Consider the following 17,978-nt stretch of genomic DNA (forward strand, 5'->3'; position numbering starts at 1 on the left):
TATGTCTTTCTGTGGTGGAATAGCCCATTTCTTTTTATCCCTATCATTCCATTGTATGGATGTACCACCGTTTGTTTATCTATTCACATACTGAGGGACATTTTGGTTGCTTCGAGTTTTTTTTGCAATTATGAGTAAAGCTGCTATAAATATTTGTGTACAGGTTTTTATATGAACAGAAGTTTTCAAATCATTTGGGTAAATACTTAAGAGCCCAGTTATTGGATTGTATGGTAAGACTATGTTTTCTTTTGAATGAAACTACCAGTGTCTTCCAAAGTGGCTGTGCTATTTGGCATTTCCACCAGCAATGAATGAGAGCTTCACTGTTATTCATTCTCACCAATTCTGGTATTGTTAGTATAGATTTTAGCTATTTTGATAGGTGTGAAGTGGTATCTCACCGATTTTTTTTAAATTTACATTTCCTAGTGACAAATTATGTTTAGCATCTTTTTATATCTTTATGTGTCATGCCATCTATATATCTTCTTTGTTAAGGTATCGTTCAGCTCTATGTCTATATTTTTCATTGTTTTTATCTTCCTATTGTTTGGTTTTAAGAGATTTTTTATATTTTGGAGCTAATTTTTTATGAGATATACGCTTTGCTAATATTTTCTCCAAGTCTGCAGCTTGTCTTTTAATTCTCTTAAGTATCTTTTACAGAGCAGACATTTTTAATTTTAATAAAGTCTAATTAATATATTATTTATTTCATGGATCATGTTTTTTTGATTGTATCTCAAAGTCATCACCAAACCCAAAGTCAGTTAGATTGTCTCCAATTTCTTCCAAAGAAATTTAATAATTCTGCATTTTAATTTTAGATCCATAATCCATTTTGAGTTACTTTATGAAAACTATATTGTGTGTGTTGAGCACATTTTATTTTTGCATATGGACATTCAGTTTTTCCAGCATACTTTGTTAAAAGAACTATCCATTCTCTGTTGAATTGTCTTTGGACCTTTGTCGTAAATTAGATGAACATATTTTTTTGGGTTTATTATGGACTTGCTATTCAGTTCCATTGATCTTTGTGACTATTCTCTTTTCAAAATCAAGCTGTTTTAATTACTGTTACTTTATGTAAGTCTTGAAATCTGGGAATGTGAGTACTCCATCTTTGTTCTTCAATGTTTTGTTGACTATTCTAGGTTTTTGTTTTTCTATATGAAATTTAGAACCCATTTGTTTATACCTATAAGGTAGCTTGTTGGGATTTTTATAGTAATTGCATAGAATCTATAGATAAAATTGGAAGCATTAATATCCTAACGATATTGAGTCTTCTAATCCATAAATACAGACTATCTCTAATTTATATGTTCTTTGATTTCTTGCTTAATATTTTGCAGTTTTCTGCATATGGCTCTTACACTTGGTTTATTAGATTTATACCTAGATATTTTTTGGTGTGTATTATAAATGGTATTTTTAAAATTTTAAATTCTCATCATTATTGCTGATATATAGGAAAGCACTGACTTTTGTTTAAATTGAATTTGTATTCTGCCATCTTGCTATATTTGCTTACTATTTCAGGATATTTTTTTGGAGATGATATGACTTTTATACATAAACATTCATATCATATTCAAATAAAGAATTAAAAATTTTTTTTCCATTCCAGTCAATATATTCCTTTTATTTCTTTTTCTTTTCTTATTGTACCAGCTAAGAATTTCACTATAATGTCAAACAGCAATGGTTATAGCAGACATCTTTGTCATGCTTCCAAATTTAGAGGTGTTATAGAGTTCCTAATCAGTATATGATATATATAGTTTTAGGAAATTCCCTGGCGGTCCAGTGATTAGGACTCTGTGCTTTCAGTGCCATGGGCATGAGTTTAATCCTTGGTCAGGGAGCTAAGATCCCACAAGCCACATGGCACAGCCAAAAAAAATATATATATATATTTAGATATTTAAAAATCAAGTGTGAATGCTTATTTCTAATTTGCTGAGATTTTAAAAATTATGAATGGCTGTTAAATTTTGTCAATTATTTTCTGTGTTAAATATTACAATCAAATGATTTTTCTTTGTTAGCCTATTGAAATGGTGGATTACAGTGATTAATTTTTGAATGGTAAAATGGCCTTGACTTTGAATGAATCATACTTGTTTGTGGTATACATACATCACCTTAATATCAAAACCAGAAATGTCATTGAAAGAAATGAAAAACATAAAAATCCTCTATAAATGGTAGCATGCCAAATGCAATTACATTTAAAATATAGTAGTCTTTATTTTCCCTTATTTTAAAGTGATTTCTAGTTTTGATATTGAGGTAATGTTGACCTCATAAAATGAATGTGGTATTATTACTTCTCATTGTATATTCTGGAAAATATTATGTGCAATTGGTATTATTTCTTCCTTAACTGTTTGGTAGAATCACCCAGTGATATAATTTGGGCCTGGTACATTTCTTATTGAAAGCTTATTAATTATGAATTTATTTAATGGATACAGGGTTATCCAAGTTATTTATTTCTCCTTGTGTGAGTTTTGGGAGTTTGTTTCTTCAAGGAGTTGATCCATTATAACTAAGTTATCAACTTTGTGGGCATAGATTTGTTCACAGTGTTAATATTATTATCATTTTGAGATCTGTAGATCTATAGTGATGGCCCCCCTTCTTTCATTTCTTATATTATTCACTTGTGTCTTCTCACCTGATTTTTTCCTGGTTAGGCTGGTTGGAATTTTGTCAATTTCACTGATTTTTTTCAAAGAACCAGGCTTTGTTTTTATTGACTTTTCTAATTCTCATTTCAAATTTTATTGATTTCTGTTCTAATTTTAATTATTTTATTTTAATTATTTTAACCTTAAATTTTTCTTCTTTCCATAGTTCTCCAAGATAGAGCCTTAGGTTATTTATTTTAGATCTTTGTTTTTTCTAATATTATATATCCACTTAAGGCCATATATTATATTTCCCTGTACACACTAGTTTCCCTTCATCTCTCAAAATTTAAAGAGCTGTATTTTCATTTCCATTTAGTCCAAAATATATTTTTAATTTATTTGGAAACTCCTTAAATCCATGTGTTATTTAGAAAAGTGTTGCTTAATTTCTAAACATTTAAGGATTTTTTTGGTTATATTTCTCTTTCTGATTCCTACTCTAATTCTATTGTGAGTTGAGAACAGTCTGTGTGATTTTTAAAACTTTATTAAGGTGCGTTTTATAGCACAGAATAAGGTCCATCTTGGTAATTGTTCAAGAATGTTTATTCTACTGTCTTTTGATGGAGTATTCTATAAATGTTAATTAGATAATGTTGATTGATAGCGCCATTCAGAGGATGTATATTTTACGGATATTTCTCCTCCTTTATCTACCAGCTACTGACAAGAGATGTTGAAGTATCCTATAAAAAGAATGGCTTTTTCTATCTCTCCTTTAATTTCTATCAGTTTTTGCCTTATATACCTATTTAAGGTTATAGGTCTTCTTGGAGAGTTGATTTCTTCTTTATGCCTGGTAAATTCCCTTTTTTATCTCTAATAATCTTGCTTCTGCTCTGTTCTGAAGTCTGCTTTGTCTGAAATTAGTATAGGTACTCTTGCTTTCTTTTGATTATTATTAGCATGGATACTTTTATCTATCCCTTTACTTTTTGACTTACGGCATCTTTATGATTTAAAGTTCTTTCCATGTATATACAAAATATCATTGTGTGTGTTCTTAATCTTGTCTGATAATTTCTGACTTTTAATTGGTGTTTTTAGAACATTGTACTGGAGTCCTTCTGTGTAGTGGGAAGGTTTGAAAAGGGGGAAAGCTCTATAATCTTCTGATTAAATCTCAATGTTTTAGTAAGACTGTGTCTCAAGTCTGTGACTTTCAGAAGTATTTGTCCAGAGTTACAGTGTTTAAAAAAAAAAAAAATCACCTTATCTCTGCTCTCTTCAGTGTTTTCCAATCTATTTTTTAAAGTTTTTAAAAATGTGCTGCATGAGAAAATCCTCATTCCATGCTAATATATGCACTTATATATTAATGCCATAATTTTCTTCATATAAAAATGTAGTTAATATAGAGAGCCAAATTTTCACTGAATAGAAATAAACTAGAATAAAATTTAATTGAAGAGTCTCTAAAAAAAAATGAAATACGCTAAACATTCCATTCTAGTGTTATTTCCACATTAATTTTTAAACATGATTGCTTGCGTGTGTGTATGCATACTTACATACATGTATATCGCTCAAAACATTATATATGCTGGATCTATCATTTCTTAAATCCAACAACATTATTAAATGAAGGTAGAATTTGATGTTTTACAACTGCTATATACACATTTGTTCAACTACAACTACAATATGGTGTGCCAAGTTCCTATTTAGGAAGGTCATGTGAGAAAACTAATTTTTTTCCAAATCATTAAACTGATGGACACAAGGAATGAGCAGAGCAAAATTCCAGCCTTTCCTCATTATAGTTTATAGTAAGCATTTATTATAACATCTCTTAAATTCTTGAAACAGTGAAAAGGTCATATGCAAAATAAGATGATAAAAATACTTCAGGTGCTGAGCATATGAATGTTCCCACTGTAGACACAGAAATGGAGGGAAATGTGCAATAATTACCCTTAAAATCTAGGTTTATTGTGGCATCTGTAAACTAGCTAGGTAAAATAAAACTATGTTCAGAAGGCATATTACAGATATACTTAAATCTTTTGTTATTATAAGGATGTTACATTTTGGTGCAGAGCATTTGCTCTCTTAGAAATGATAGCTTGCATACATTCAAATAATATGAGTAATTTACCAAGGTTAGGGAAACCTTATATAGAAACAATAGTACAGCTTTTAAATTAAGAAAATATATTTAGAGATTAGTCCTATTCTTATTTTCAGATATATAGGCTTATAATTTTTAATACTAGAAGAAGCTTTGAATAAACATTTAGTAATAATATAATGTGTTTCAGTCACAGCTATATGCTTTCCTATCTTTCATTTCATCTGCAGAATCCCTGTGAAATTATTACCCATCATTTCACAATGCAAATACAAATTCTCAACCTGATTAAATAACACACCTACAGTCACTTTGCTCTTAAGTGACAGTTCTGGGGAGAGAAGTAAAAACAAGTAAAAATAGCAGCAACAAAAAACAATGATAATTACAAAACCATCCAATTTTATACCTTGCAAAGAAGTATTTCTACAAAAGTGTAAAGAAATGTATATGCTCTTATATCTGTTCATTTCAGTATCAAAGATGCCTGACTTCTGAATGGACCATTCTCTCAAAAGAATTCTAATATTAAAGAAAATCAGAATATTAGAAAAGTAAAAGATTTTAAAGAAGATCAGAATATTGGAAAAGTAAACCTTTTTCTTATTGCAACACACACATCATGATTCACCTTGAAGCTCACTCAAAAGGAAAATGCATTTTCATCAATTTCCTAGTAATAACACTTGAACCTTTAATTTTTTTCAAATGTGAAAACTGAGGCACTGAGAAGTTATATAATTTCCCATTGTCTCAAAGCTAATAATTTCAGAACCCTGATATGGACATTTTGTTAGACTGACTTCAATGGTTAAGCTCTTTCCATATCATTTCTTTGTCTCCCCTTGACATACCTAAGCTCGATAATCTTTGGCTTATCTCTAGACTATTTCGTTTTCCATTCCGTATGGAAGTTGTTTTAAAGTTATCTGCCAGGTTCGTTTCCAAACACTGCCACACACCACACTTTCCCCTACATATCTCAGAAGAAAATCAAGTTTCCAATTTTATAGTGTAACTATTTTGTTTTATTGAAGTATACTTGATTTACAATATTACATTGGTTTCAGGTTTACAACATAGTGATTCAATATTTTTACAGATTATAGTCCATTTAAAGTTATTACAAAATAATGGCTATATTTCCCTGTGCTGTACAATATATCTTTGTTGCTTATTTATTTATAAAGTAACTATTAATGATCTTTGTTTTACAGACTCTCACCCACTTTTCTTCCCTTGTCTCTTATCTTTTAGGAAGTATTTACGCAATTTTCAGTAGTGTCAATTGTACAGTGCCAGGTTACTATACTTTTTATAATACTTTTACTTCATACAAACTGATTTATTTATCTTTTGTTTTCTTTTGCTTATTATCAAGTTGCCAAGATTTTCTAGTAACTCTGAGCAATAATAATACTTGATTGTATTCTATAGGGTGCTTTAGCTGTCATTCATTTATCCTTTCAAGAAATATTATTAATTGGGTATCTAATTTGCACCATTCAGTAAAAAACCTATGTGGGAGAAATTTATGCTTATATTTGTTTTCATATGGGTTTATATGAACAGAACAGATAGATTATAAGTAATTTTGAAAAAATATTGCCTATAGTTTTAAAAGTACTCACACCTCCACCAAAAACATCATAATTAATATAGGCCCAAGTGCTTTTCCTTTAACTTACCACAAAGGGGAAAATGTGGCATTAAAGCATGTTTTAATATAATCCTCTTCCTTTTCCCCACTATCAGGGTCTGGTCTTTTGATTACTTAATACATGTCACTAGAACATTTAAAAACAACTTTATTCTGGGATTCATAGTAAATTGTTACAGTCTGCATCAGCAAATTGGCTTTTCATAGTAGTTGTATAAAACGAGGAACTTGCTTATCTAACCAGATGCCAAGTTCATTTCAAAATAATCTATAATTTAAAATAATCTATAGCAATCATTTAAAAATAATCTATAGCAGTGCAATAATGTTTCAATTTAATAATTTTTTTCAATTTTCACAGTTTTTCAACATATTATCAAATTAGGTGACATCTTTATTTTTCTTATTATTCAGAATTCATTTATTCATAGAGCAAATATTTATGGATTATGTACTCTGGCTAGACATCATGCTACACACTGGAGAAATAAAGGTTATCAAAGCATTCACATTCCCTGATTTCTGGAAAATTAAGTCAAATTTATAAATATATAATCAAATATATATACATGTCAAATAAATATATAAAACTGGTACTCCCTAAGTTTGGAGACTTCAGAGAGGGAGAATGCCTATCAATGCTTTATCTTAGGATGAATTGATCAATTGTATGTCTTCCCCTGTGCATAGTACATCTCCTTAGACTCTGTAGAAAGTAAATTGTAAGCCTCATGCAACAAAATTATTATTTATAAATTATATAGTTGTACAATTAATGGGCTTCTACTTTCAGTTAAATTTTAGCTCTGCACCTTTTTTTTTTTTTTTTTTACCTTATTACATATAGTTTCTGTGAGCCTTCCATTCAGAATATGATATGAATAGTAGCGTCTTGTTACTGAGTCCAAGCTGGTACTGCTCACCTCAGGACAGGGCAATAAGTTGAGAGAGGAGGTGTTGGGACACAGAATGGTGACTTTATTTGGAAAGCAAGCAGACTGAGAAGATGGTGGACTGATGTTCCAAAGAACCCTCCTACCAGAGTTAAAATTCAGGCTTCTTTTATACTAATGGGGGGTGTGTGTGTGTGACTGGTTGTCTCAGTCATTTCCATGCCAGCCAGATCCTGGAGAGGATGTGATAATCCTTTGTTCTTGCAATTGTCCACATATGTCTGGTCACAATGTTCCTGTAAACCTTCAACAAGACAAAAGTTATTTTCTGTGCTGCAACTTTCTATCTCTATATTAAGGAAAAGTATTATACTTTAAATGTCAAGCCCGAGAGGCAGAACATTGAGAAAGGGCTATCTTGTATATTTCAGGCTATTTACTGATTGACGAGACAAAGGTGCAGAGGCAGCTTGACTAAGCACAGGCAACAGAGCACAAAGGTTGGAGCTAAAGGAATAGATCCAATATGGAGTCAGGTTTGTTCTTTCTGTTACAATCTCAGCGTTATATCTACTAATAAAAAAATAAATCAAATTTTAGAAGAATAAATAAAATAGCCAACTGTCTGACCTTTGTCTTTGTCCTTAAATCAAAGTTTCAATAAGTTGGAAGAAAAGTAAACAAAGCAGTGCATTTCGACAAGAATATTCAGACAAGAAATTGCTTGGTTAGTCTATGAAGAGAGCATGATAGCTGATAGCATTGCAACTCTTTAGTCTTATACACCTATGTTGTGTGTTTCTTTACTTGTGTGTCAAGAAGATTGTCTGAGAAACTCTTTCATAGTGGAAATATTTTTTATTGAAAACGTTATTTTGTTCAGTGACAGTTTGAATTTTAAAGAGGTCGATAACGCACCTGTTTAGCTTAAGACAAAGTAATAAAGTTTTAGTTATGGAGTTGTAGACACTAGTATGCTGGGTATTTTGAAAGACTTAAAATCTTTTCCTTAATAACAAGAAATGATTCTCCTTGATCACTGATATATAATAAAAAAGTACTTATACTCACTCTGCATAAAATTTTGTAATGGATGAATTGGGAGAACTGTATCAGTAATGATACCCAAGGATGTCTGCATCCCTAGATACAATGCCTGGACATTGACTATGGTCGAAACCATGTGATATGATTTCACCATTTGGGAGTTGAAATATATAATGTGAGCTGTGGCTTGAAAAGTGCCTGCACAGTGGGACATGTCCTTTTTTCCTGTTGCTTTTTGAATCTGGCCACCATATGAAGATGCCTGGGTTGGTCTCCTGAAAACATTTGGCCAGTAGCAAAATCACCAGTACTATAAGTAAGGCCATCATTACCATCCAGCCCAAGTTGAGCCTCCTAGTGATTGTAGTTTCGTGAGTGACCACAGGAGACCCGCTGAAGAACCACCCAACTAGGCCCAGGCCAAACTGATAACCACAAATTGTGAGAAGATAAAATGTTGTTATACGTCATTACATTTCAGAGGTTTGTTATGTAGCAAAGTAATGTAAAAACTCATATTTAGAGTGATCTAGTCACAAGTCCAAGGTGGCTATTATTGGGTAAATGTAATAATAAATAGCATCTGCATAGTACTTTATGTATAACACGTCTTCACAGTAATTGTTTTATTTGGTCCCAAGATCTTCTAAATTCTCATTGGACTTTTTTGTTCATTTGTTTCCTGCCACAATGTGGTTCTAAGTAACTAAGTACAGTGCATAAAAAAGATATAAAAATAACTTAATGGACCACTCAGCAGAATAAAAAATATATGCTAAACGTCAATAAAAATAAATATATTTCTCCTTTTTGGCAATGATTTGAAAGTTGTAGAATAGTGTTTGTGTTTATTGTGGTAGTAAAAAACAATCTTCTGGGTATTTTAATGTACACACCACATATATTTACAGATGTCAATACTAAGATATTTGATAAATTAATGATTATTTATTGTGGTAAACTAAAAAAAATCCCCCCCCAAAGATATTCGTAGACTAATCTGTGGAACCCATGAATGTCACCTTATTTGGAAAAAAAAAGGTCTTGCAGATATGATTAAGTTAAGGATCTTGAGGTGGGAAGATTATTCTAGATTATCTGAGTGGGCCCTAAATGCAATGATATATATCTTTATGAAAGAGAGACAGTTGAAGATCTGAAAAACACAGAGGAGAAGGCTGTGTGAAGACAGAGTAGAGTGAGAGTTGAAGGTGCCAGCCTTGAAGATTGGGATGATAGAGCCACAAGCAAAGGAATTCCACCAGCAGCCAGAATTCGGAAGAGGAAAAAATCAAATTATCTGCTAAAGTCTCTGGAGGGAGTGCCTACACCTTAATTTTGGCCAAGGGAAACTAATTTTGGGCTTCTGGCCTCAAGAACTCTGAAGCATAAATTACTGTTGTTTGAACCCACCAAATCTGGTTAATTTGTTTTAACAGATATAGAAAACCAACAGAGTTATGCTCTATTAAAATAGCAAATTGAATTTGAAAATATCTTTAAAATTTACATTTTAAAAAATTTCCAAAATGAATAAAACTAATGAATCATAAGGTAAATAAATAATAGCTTGTGAACACGAAAAAGGTAATAACTTGGATTAATCACTATTGTTTTAGCACCTATAAGGAAAATGTATTTGATGTCTTAGGTTCCATTTCAATGCCTGATCAACAATAAATGATGAGTAGGGGACACATTCAGATTGGTGATCCCAGGGCCAAATCAATTACAACCACTGCATTATGACTATAGATTTTCAGTGGTATTTTCAGTGTGATGAGAAGCAAAAATAAAATGGAAAGTTTTCACTGGAGAATTGACATATTTCATTTACATGTGGACACTTTACTCTGATTGGCACCTAAGGAAAATATAAGGAAAGATTGGAATAAGGGAAAATGATTACAAGATTGTTACTGTAGACCAAGTAAGGAATGCTGTTACATTTAATGGATACACCATAATTAGTATTCATTTCCAGTTGTTGAAAATTTGGGTGATTTCTAGTTGAGGGCTATTAATAAAGCTGTTATGAACATTATTTAAGAACCCACTGGTGTTCTTTTCATTTCTCATGGGTTAATAACCAGAAATGGTAATACTGAGTCATAAGGTTAGTGCATAGGAGAAACTCCTAAACAAATATCCAAAGTATTATTTTATACTCTTCTTACTCTCCCTTCCTTCTTTTTCTGAGACTTCAATTACAAATTTAATACGCAAAACATTTTTGTCCTACAGGTCACAGGAGGTCTGTTCCTTTTCAGTTTCAGGTTTTTTCAATCTGTACATCAGTTTGGATGGTCACTTTTACTCTGATTTCAAGTTTATTGATCTTTAGTGTTTAAAGTTATTCAACATATAATCTATTGTGCCTGAAGTTTTCTTCAAGGCCTAATTCTGCTCTCAAGAAACTTCAGTAAATTTTAAAATTATTCAGTGAATCACATTATTCACTGTGAATTTCATTTATTCCTTGTTTCCTTTCTCTTTCTAATTATTCTCTTTTTTATGTTTATAATTTTCAATGAAACCTGTGCATGGTGAAGGGGTTAGCCTTAAAGAGGATCCAGAAAGGTTAATCCAGAAAACTTGAACATTTACACAATAAACATATGTTTTCTTATAATCCTTCTCTGTCTTTTCTTCGTTTTGGGGGTGGGTAGTATATGATTTTATAACAACGTGCATTCTAATAACAAACCTAATCTTCTACCATTTTATAATCTTTTGCCTTCCATTCCAAATCCAGAAACAGATTTTGTAGATATCTATGTTCTTAATATATCTGCCCCTTCATCTGCTTTCCACTGAACTGTTTTAGCACAGGCTCTCATTACATCTTGGCTAGATTATATGTAATAAAATCTCAATGTATCATTGACTTAATATTACACTAACAGAAAATATTGCTAAAACATAATGGCATTAAAACTATATATTAGTCTGCTCAGCATGCCATAACAAAATATCACAAACTGGATGGCTTAAACAACAGAAATCTATTTACTCACAGTTCTGGAAGATAGAATCCAGCCAATTTAGTGTTTTGTGAGGGCTCTCTTCCTGGCTTGTACTTCTGGCTATGTCCTCACATATACTTTCCTCAGTGCCTGTGTTCAGAGAGAGAGAGAGAGAATGAGAGGGAGGAGGGCAAGCTCTCTGGCATGCCATCTTATAAGGAGACTAATCCATCAGATGAGGACCCCACCCTTAAGATCTCATTTAACCTTAATTACTTCATTAGAGTCCCATCTCCAAATACAGCCACTCTGGGGGTTAAGGCTTCAATATATGAATTGTAGGGGGACACACACATCAGTCCATATTGCATTATCACTAAAATTAAATTTGTAACACCATTAAAAAAATATCACTTTAAAGGTGAATCTTAAATAGTAACTTTCAATTTTGGCTGTACACATGAAAAGCAAAAAGCAAAGTTTCTTCCAATATGTTCTATGATATTTCTTTACTTTTTTCTTCATTGATTGGTGGCAGAGTAAATCATCTCTTCCTATAGATTTAGGATAAAATAGTCTACTTTTATTTTGCAAATCCACCTATTAAACAGACACATACACAAAGATATAAAGACACATAATATATTAGAAATTGTGTGTGTGTATATATATATATATATATGGTAGCAATACGTAAAATCTATGTCTATATATCATTAGAGACCAACAAACTGATTAGACTATAACTTTCAAATAACATTGAGAGAGGTAGAAATTAAATTATCTTTCCATGTTTACAAAGTAAAGCCCTGTAAATTGACATTAATGATCAGAATTATTTCCACATGTTTCTTGTTACTTGAGCTCTGTGATAGATTATTACTAACTGAATGTGATGGACTCCATCTGAGTCACACACCTAATTTATCACTGCCTAAAAATTCAAGGACAAGACAGATGAAAATGTAGGGGATATGGCAATTAGACATGTGCTTATCTAGGTCTTATTTTAGTTCACAAAGGGAAGTTTTTTTAAAGCAGAATTATATGTGGTATATAACAATTTTCCAATAAATAGTTATGAAATAGAGAAAGAAAAATATTAAGGAATTTAGAATAATATCTTATGGAGTATATTAAATTCTAACCATTAGTTTAAGAAACTATGAAACTAGAAAAATGTACAGAGATGATAATAATAATATTGATTTTTACTGAAAATTTTCAAGAAATTTATATAAGTTAATTTCTGTATAATGAATTAGGATAACATAGAGCAGCTGAAGAGTTAAGAAAATAATCACAGTTAATCACAATAATTTATCAAAGAAGTAATATATTTCACAGGTAATTTTGCATCTTTCAAATTACATTTCCATTTAGATAATTTGTGATAATTATAAAATCACATACTATATAAGTAGATAATTTGATTTTCAAAAAATGGTAATAATGTGATTTTACTTGAGTAGGAGTTTGGACCCCAAATACATGCATTATTTGAATTACATATAATATATAATTATATATATATTATAATAATGCAATGATTTTATATATATATAATGTAACTGCTAAAGAATGCAATTGATGCTGATTAAAAGTGATCTTTGCACAAAATAATCTGATTACTTAACTTTCATTTATTCTCTTTAAAATACTGATGAATTATTTAGCTTAGAGCATTGTATAAATTTTAACATCTTACAAACAAATAATACTACATTAATATACCATGCTTTTAATTTTGATCATTATTTGCAGATAACTGATTATATTTTTCTCTTTATTTACAATCAACTTATTTAAAAGCAAGTCAGGAGTAAAATATCTAATCAAAGACCAGTACATCTGGAGAAATGGTAGGGATTTATTAGGTAATAATTAAAGACTGACGTTTTCATTAAAGTTCTAAATTTTGTTTAAGCAACTACATAACAAAATAGTCAAACATAAATACCTATTATAATTGCCTAAATTAAAATTGAAACCCAAAATGAGTAGGTACATTACAGAGGAAATGTATCATGTAGATATTTATTTGATAGGCCACTTTTTTATGTGTGATAGAAATGTTACATATTTATATCTTTTCTCTTTTTTATCCACTGACATCAATTTGGTTGTAAAGAATTGCTTCTTGTCATAAATGTCTTTCTGCCCAACAAAATCAATTTAAGCATCAAGTTTAGTTTAAAAAAATGACAAAAATATTTTCATTTTCAGTTGCTATTAAGCAAATGCTGAATATATATCCTTGTATCATTTTTTACTTCACTTATGTATAGATGCACACATGTACATCTGTTCTTGCTGTTGATAATATAGAAGTAATCTCACATTCAGAATTACTTACTATTTAAAGAGGAATGACTATTTTCTTCATACTATATATAACTTTACTTACGTAATATTTTCAAAACAATGTTTAATGTTGAAGAGTTTGTATGTTGGTTTTCTTGTCTCATATCCATTTCCTCTTTTCAAGAATTTGCTGGGCTTTGATTATGAATTACTCTGTCCACACTCTTTGCTCACTGGTTCAGGTGTTGCTGACATCCCATTTCACTGATGGCCATACCTTCCAGCTGTACCCAGCTGGGGAGATCACACTCCCATGGAGATTGGTTGTAGAGTGGGAACAAAACTAAAGCCATGAACAAAGCTATTCTAGGACTTTTGTTAGAATTTTTGAAAAAAATTTTACTCTTGGGTTTTATGTATTGTAAACCTGGAAGCAGTCCTGTGGTCATAATGAAGCATGGGATCTACCCACAGAACCAACAAAGAAAGCCAAGCAGAGAGATGGGGAAGCACAGTTGAATTTTGATGACATTTTTTGGGTTTCTAGATTTATCAGAAGCCAGTAATAGCTTTGGATTATTTATTTTCTTAAGAGCCTATGAATTTCTGATTTCTCTAAAAAGAGTATAAATTGGGTTTTTAGGACTTTCCTATGCATGAAGAAATTTTAGATTAGCCAAGGTAAATGATTTGTCCTTGGTCAAACAGGGAAATACAGAGTTTAAATCCAACTTCCTGTGCCTCTTTAGAGCTTTCTCAGTTCATGATTATATTCGTTTTAGCTGCATTAATAGATGCATATATTTGTGAGTGTTGAAAGGGATTCTGTCAACTCTACATTAAACTACTGATACAGTCATAAAGTTGTTTTATGAAATCTAGTATTATTTATTTCATTTTCTCTTGTTAATTGGTTAATTTGAAATTTCATGTGATTTGGAATAAAGTTACATGGAATCTAAATTTCATTTTACTATAGTTACTAATATAATACAAAGTGAAATTTTTTTTAATCCTTTGAAATTGTTCAACATTTTAACCAAATTAGAGAAAGAGAGAGAGAGAGAAAGTGTTCTTGGTACTGATGATAGCTGTTGTTACCTAGTCCTGTCACCTTGAGGTAAATCAGCTAAAATTTTTGGATTTCCATATATATATGTAAAATAAAAGAGTCTGAGCAGGGGCTTCCCTGGTGGCGCAGTGGTTGAGAGTCTGCCTGCCAATGCAGGGGACACGGGTTCGAGCCCTGGTCTGGGAAGATCCCACGTGCCACGGAGCAGCTTGGCCCGTGAGCCACAACTACTGAGCCTGCGCATCTGGAGCCTGTGCTCCGCAACAAGAGAGGCCGCGATAGTGAGAGGCCCGCGCACCGCGATGAAGAGTGGCCCCCGCTCGCCGCAACGAGAAAAAGCCCTCGCACAGAAACGAAGACCCAACACAGCCATAAATAAATAAATAAATACTTAAAGTAAAAGTCTATAAAAAAAAAAGAGAGACTGATCAGATTACCTATAATAGAATTTTCAGTTTTACTAAGTTTAGCATTAAAACCAGTATGTTATTAACAACATGTGTAATTTTATTATTTTTATTTTTTGAATTTATTTAACAACATGTGTACCTTTGCAACAAACTATTAGCCTATATCAGATCTCTCAAAAACTGAACATACTTTATTTGGTCTGTGATATAGGGCTTTAATAAGTCTTTGCCAACATTTAACAATTTGGAGAATTCACATAGAATTTGGAATTCTGTACTGCATAACAAAACAAATAATAATATATAAAAACGCGGAAGATCTGGCCGCACTGGCCAGCCTGACCATATGGGAAAGAGTCACTGAAGCTGCACAGCAGATACACCATTTAGTTAGGGCCCGCTCTGAGCCACAGTTTTCACAGACTCATATTTTTTGAACATGCTGATTATTAATAGGGTGTGAATAGTGGTCTTTGTCGAGCTTGAATATTTCACTAATTTATTTTATTCCCCAGACACTGGGACATTTGGACTTGTGATCTCTCAGAAATGCATTGATGAATATGAATAGTGTTCTTCATGAATACAAGAGTCAGGCACTTGGTTGCAAAACTATAGTCCAAGAGCTAGAGTTAGAGCAACTTTCAACATTAAAACTATGTGTTTAATAGTATACATTGTGGCTGCAGTGGTCTAATTATGTGATAGACATAAATGGCACTGGTGCAAAGCTGTGTACAGTTTAGAAAATTAGACATATTTGACAATAAGTGATGTGAACAGAAAAATTCACAGGGGGAGATTGTGGCATTATATTATATTGATATAAACTGTAGGGAAATAACAACAACAAAAGAGACCTGCTGTGGTATAGAAAATGGATATTAAGCAGAACACTAAATTATATGTACAATTTGATTACAACTGTGTTTAAAGTACATACACTAGGACTGCAGCAAAAACAAAAATGAAAGGATTGGCTTTGTTTGGATGATTTTATTTCTTGTTTTAAAATTTCATTTAATGTTTTCTATATTTATTTTATAATAAAAGTAATCAAAATAAAAGAGGAAAGCAAGTAATTTATTTGAGAACAGCCATCTTTATATTTTTGAAGTAACATCACAATAAATTGAATTTATTCAACAGATATTTATTATAGACCTACTATGTCAAACACTTAACTAAACATCCATGTTTCAAGATAAATACAACATATTTTCAAGTGTCTTGTGTTCCATAACAGTATTTTCCAAAGTTTTTAAATCATGAATTACATAGTAAAATTTTATTTTTCTGTTTTATAAATAAAAATAAATAGTATACATCGATTTATAAATTATAAACTTGCAGTTAATTTATATATGAAATATTAGTAAATATTAGTAAAACTTAATTCTTTCTTTCCTTACAAGTAAAATGACATATGAATAGAAGAACTAATAGTTTTTTATTCATAGACCATTGTTCTAGAATCCAGAGGACCTACCATGGAAAAGTACATACAAAGCTTAGATTCCAGCTGGGAAAAACAGGTATACAAGTGAGGAACTGTAAGAAAAATATTGAGATTCCATGGTATAATATGAAGTTGAGATCACTTATGTGGTTGTATTTGATGAGGTAAATAAATAAGACAGTTTTTATTCAGTAGAACTCATAATCATTTGAAAGACAGTTTCAGGAGAAATGGAGATAATTTATCATGCTATTAAATACTACCAGTGTTGTGAGGTGCATTCTGAAGGTTTTTCAGCAATAATTCCAAAGAAGTTTAGGAAATAAACTTTGTTAATAATTCTATACATCCAAGTTCACAAATAAGCATGAACTTGGCTGTGTTGGCCTGGGGAATCTGAGAGAGATAAATAAGCACAAGCCTCAACCTTGGGTGTACTGCTAGTAATCCGCTCAACAACACTCATTTTTACTTACAATGGAAACCAAATACTTTTAATAATGGAAGCATTGATACTAACAGATCCATTTTTGCCTAGTTTCCAATTTTGTCAAAAGTTTCAAATATTTGATTCAAGTTTCATATACTAAAAATGTTAACTGGTTCTACCTTACATCAGTGTTATTTGTTAGTTCATTTACAGGTAGAATATCATTTAGCTGAAAATAGTTTACATTCAGACATTAAAGGAGTATGAAAATTACCTACATTGAAGGACTATGAAAGATACTTACTGGACTTCCCTGGTGGCACAGTGGTTAAGAATCTGCCTGCCAATGCAGGGGACACGGGTTCGATCCTTGATCCGGGAAGATCCCATATGCCATGGAGCAGCTAAGTCCGTGCACCACAACTACTGAAGCCGGTGTGCCTAGAGCCCGTGCTCTGCAACAAAAGGAGCCACCACAATAAGAAATCCGCATACCGCAAGGAAGAGTAGCCCCTGCTAGGTGCAACTAGAGAAAGCCCGTGCACAGCAAGGAAGACCCAAAGAAGCCCAAAAAATAAATACATAAATAAATAAATAATAAATTAATTAATTAAAAAAAAGAAAGATATTTACTACAATATATGACTTAATGACTGACTTTTTTGTCAGTCTATTTTGTCAATTTATTTCTGTTCCCTTTATAAACTCTGCATGAAGATAATTTGGTATTTGCTTACGTACATGCCAGAACCAAACGTTTAAATTAAAGAGAAATATGAATGAATTGATATTATTTTGATAGTAGACATAATCTGCATTTGACATTAGCAGTGTTAAACAGGCTTTCAGGAGTTACGACATAAGAAAATCAGCACATCGTACTCCAAAGTTCAGTTAAGCACTAAGAATATTAAGTCTGATTCCTGTTAAATTTTTCTATTCATTGTTCACAATTGAATAT

The 17,978-nt window shown here is 31.5% G+C and overlaps 1 long non-coding RNA gene across 1 annotated transcript; it reads right to left on the reverse strand.

Moving 5' to 3' along the window:
* Positions 1-6,414: 6,414 nt before the first annotated feature.
* Positions 6,415-17,590, reverse strand: LOC309623721. Its single transcript, XR_014241499.1, has 3 exons — positions 17,322-17,590; positions 11,394-11,492; positions 6,415-7,633 (listed from the first exon to the last, which is right to left on the reverse strand). It is a non-coding gene; the product is annotated as an uncharacterized lncRNA (long non-coding RNA).
* Positions 17,591-17,978: the final 388 nt, after the last annotated feature.

This window comes from Balaenoptera borealis (assembly GCF_965194805.1).
Source record: "Balaenoptera borealis genome assembly, chromosome: 2".
NCBI classification, from domain to species: Eukaryota; Metazoa; Chordata; class Mammalia; order Artiodactyla; family Balaenopteridae; genus Balaenoptera; species Balaenoptera borealis.